Here is a 4569-nt window from a genome sequence, read left to right as displayed (position 1 = left end):
ACAGGCTGATAGCTTCCATGCCATGCCGCATTGAGGCAGTAATTGCTGCAAAAGGGGCCCAAACCAAGTACTGAGTACATATGCATGCTTATACTTTTCAGAGGTCCGATATTGTTCTATGTACAATCCTTGTTTTATTGATTGCATGTAATATTCTAATTTTCTGAGATTGTGGATTTGGGGTTTTCATGAGCTGTAACCCATAATCATCTTACTTATGACACATCATAGCTTGAATTATCTTGCTTTGCATGTAATGAGTCTATCTCATATATTAGGTTCACCTTTTAAGTTGCATTACTGAAATAAATGAACTTTTGCACGATATTCTAATTTTTCGAGTTTCACCTGTATATTCTAAGTACTATGTTATTTCTTATGTTCCGTTATTACTGCTTTCTTCTCTTCTTTGTCATTGCCCCCCTCCCCCAACATAACCTCTCAATCACAACATAGGAAATAATTCTTCAATTTATGCAAACACTTTTTTTGTTTTCTTTAAAATTGTCATCAGGACATATGATGCAAATAATTTATTTCCAGTCTTTTCCCCATATTTCAACTGTGTGAAAAATTTTGGTGCCACTCGTCACTTTATTCCCAAACTTCGTGATACATGTATTTCATTATTATCTTATTTATTCAAGACACATAAATGTAATGACCACTGAAAACAAAACACTGGGAGCCACAAAACCCTTTTGACATCTAAAATGAAGATAACACTGCATATATCCTTTTTTGCCTTTATTATATATATTCCTTTTGTAGAAGTTGTGGATTTCCTCAGAAAGGTTTCTGGGTGGTAGTTTTGTATATATATATATCTTCAGTGTTATCTTCATTTTAGATGTCAAAAGGGTCTCTCACTCACTCACTCTCTCTCCCTCCCTCCCTCTCCCTCTTTCTTCCCTCTCTGCCTCCCTCCCCCCTTCTTTCTCCAGATGAGAGGAGAGAGAGAGAGAGAGAACGAAAGGCAGAGGATGCCGAAGGGGCGGGGAGGGGAGCAGGAGGCAGCAGAAGACCCCGTCGCCGCTGAAGGCACCCAGCTCCGCTGCCCACCTGGCCTGCGGGGACACCCTGGCTCACGGTCACGTTGGCAGGCCATCCCACGTGCCAGTGGCGTCCCCGGGCTCAGGTTGGGGCCATGGGGCATTTGCGGGATGCCTTGCCCGTCAGCTGCATCGCCAAGCCTCCCCTCGCACCGCCGGCATCCCAGGGCTTAAGTCGCGGGGCATCCGCGGAATGCCCCGTCAGCTGTGTCGCCAAGCCTTCTCCCATGCCGCCAGCATCCTCGGTCGGAACCAGTGCAACGGTCCGCCTCCTGCCAAGACCAATGCTGGAGCCTCCCATGCTGCTGGTAGGTCCATCGTGCTGGAGGAGCTGGGGCGGCTCTGCACCGCGCGGCACTCCTGGCGATCCGTGACCCACCAGCGTCGCCCAGGGAGCGATGCCCCCGCCAGCCGCCCCCCCAGACAGGACTACCATCTGGTGGCAGCAGGAGGAAGAAGGGGAGGAGGAGGGCAAGGAAGCCGGCGCCGGGCCCCAGGAGGAGGTGTTCCTGTGGGTCCGGCCGGGGCTCTTCTGCTGCTGGTTGGAAAATGCCTCCCCCTCCCTTTCTCTGCCCCCCATCTTCTGCTCACCTCACATTCTTCGCCAACAAAGCAGCCGGCGTTCCTTCCCGGCCAGTTGGGCCAACGGTCCCACGACTGGGGATCGCAGGGGCTGCTCTCGGGTCCACGGCTTGCGGGAAGGCTGGCCCGCTCAGCTGAGGCTCTGGCGGGCTGCTCCCAGCGGGGATCCTGGGCCTTCCCCACACAGTTCCCTGGCCATGTGCACCTCAGACGGGGCCAGCCAGGAAAAGGGACTTCCTGGCCGTGTTTCTCCCAGGGCGGGGCACCCGGGCGCAGGGTCAATCAGCAGCCCTGCGAGGAGCTAAATCCGCATGAGAGAGTGAGAGTGAAGCACAAGTGCCTGTCTCTGTCTCTCTCTGCAAATGGCAAAGGAGGCTCGGAGCCACAGGGGAAGGCTCAAAAGTGTCCCCAAAACTTCTCACTCCATTGCCCCATACCGCCCCCTTTTCGTTCCTTTACCCCCGTGTCACCCCTTTTTGTTCCATCGCCCCCCTGAAAAAAATCGCCCCCTGGGGGCGATATTGCCCAGGTTAAGAACCACTAATATATCTGATTGAAGAGCTGCAGTAAACAAAATTCCCATTGTTTTCCAGCAATTTTAAAATTTCTACTGGGATATCATCAGGTCCTGTGGCTTTTCTTGTTTTTGCTATTTTTATTGCATGTTCAATCTCTTCCATAGTGATATTTGGTCCAGTTGTTATACTTCCCATATCTATATCATCCCTACTGTCCTCAAAAAGTTCTTCAATATATTCCTTCCATCTTTTTAGTTTTTCATCCTCAACTGAGATAATTTTCCCTTGTCAACTAAGTTGTTGGTTTTCTTTTTGTAGAGGCCTGCTGCTTCTTTCACTTTTTTGTGTAAATTGAAATTATCATGCATACATTCTGTCTCTTCTATTTCCTTGCATCTCTTTGCAAACCACTTTTTTTTTGCCAGTTGAATTTTTCTTCTAATTGTTTTTTCCAATTCATTGTATTTTTCTTTATTTTTATTTTTATAAGATCTTTCATCCATGAGATGAAGAATTTCCTCCGTCATCCATTGTTGTTTCTTGTGGTACCCCTCTCTCTGTTTTGAATTTGTTACCTCTACTATCGCATTTTTAAATTTATTCCAGTTCGCTTCTACATCATCATCATTCAGGTTGTTGGTTTCCCTTAAATGATTTTCTAGTTCTTCTTTAATCTTACCTCTATGTTTAATGATGAAGTCTCTGTCAATTCTTGGTTTAGCAGGTTTCGGATTTTTTTAGTTTCAGCTGGACTTCAGCAAGTAGTAGATTATGATTGGATGATACATCTGCACTTGGGTATGTCTTTACTGATTTTACTGAGTTTCTAAATCTTTTGTTTATTGTAAAATAGTCAAGTTGGTTCCTTACTACATTATTTCGTGTATCTGCTGGTGATCTCCAAGTGTAGAGGTGTCTTTTTGGCAACTTGAATAAAGTATTCATCACACATTGCCTATGTTCCTTGCAGAAGTCTACAAATCTGTCATCTCTACCATTTCTGGTCCCTAAGCCAAAGTTTCCAACTACAGGAGCATCACTTCCTTCTCCCACTTTTGCATTGAAGTCCCCCATGAGTATTAGGGTTTTCAGTACACTGCTTATACCTTGGAAGAATTTCTCTAAACCCTCCTGATCGCTGTTAGCTGTGGGAACTTAAACTTGTATAACATTCATATTTACTGGAGTACTATTTATTTGGATCATTATCAATCTATCGGATACAGGAATAAAGGACTTGATGCATTTATTTACACAGTTGTTTACAATTATAGCTACTCCATTTCGATGGTGTTTGCTATTCTCACTAGAGTAGTAGATAGTATAATTTCCTATTCTACACATTCCATTTTCAGGCCAGTGCATTTCACTCACTCCCAATATAGAGATATTGTATTTGGGCATTTCTTGGATAGTGTTGTGTGTTTTCCCAGCTTCGTATAGGCTTCTCAGATTCCACGTACCAATTCGTAGTTTTGGGTTTATCATGCTTCTAGCGGACTGGGAGATTCTTAGCACCCCTGCCCCATTTAAGGGCTGCCCGTACTCGGGGCCATTGTTAGGTTTTGCCGCCATTAACATGATTTTCCTGGGAAATCTTCCCTTTGCTTTCTACACAATAAAATGTATACTGAGTCTTTTTTGGGTTCATTTCTCTCCTGACATTCTGTACGCAGATTTCTTCTGCCATTTAAAAAAACACCTTAGATAATCTCTTTCTTCCTTTTTTCCCTATTTTACTACTTTTGTAATCTAATTTTTCATTCACAATTGCGTTAAAGCTTCCTACTAAACAAATATTTTGATATTCCATTTCCAATATTTTACTGTGTAGTTTTTGATAAAATATTTCTTTTTTATTGTTTGGTGCATATATTGCTATTATCAACATCTTTTTTTGATTTATCGTCATTTCCACCATTAAAATTCTTCCTTCTTCCTTCAAGGTCCCTTCCAACTCTGTTATTCTGTTATCCACCACATCTCTAAAATTAGCTCAAAAGCTTTGACTGTAAACCATTTTGGGACATTTTTCCAGGCTTGAAAGACATAGATTTTCTCCATATACACACTTGTAGGTCTGTGTCTATATTTCTCTCTGTATGCATATATCTGCAATTATAAAATCTAGCCTCAGCACTTCCAGATATATTTTATGATAACCCTTTACATTGTTAAGAATTTGTGATTACATTCAATCATGTAATCACAAATTCTTAACAATGCAAAGGGTTATCATCAATTATATCTGGAAGTGCTGAGGCTAGATTTTATAATTGCAGATATATGCATACAGAGAGAAATATAGACACAGACCTACAAGTGTGTATATATTACAGCTTCTAATGCAAAATTGTATAAAAATAATTATGAGAAATTATGGTTAAAAGTACAAAAGGACTTAAATAATTGGAAAA

This window comes from Protobothrops mucrosquamatus, unplaced genomic scaffold (genome assembly GCF_001527695.2).
Source record: "Protobothrops mucrosquamatus isolate PMUCROS unplaced genomic scaffold, P.Mucros_1.0 scaffold5377, whole genome shotgun sequence".
Classification (NCBI taxonomy): domain Eukaryota; kingdom Metazoa; phylum Chordata; class Lepidosauria; order Squamata; family Viperidae; genus Protobothrops; species Protobothrops mucrosquamatus.
Note: the sequence above shows the minus strand (reverse complement) of the source record.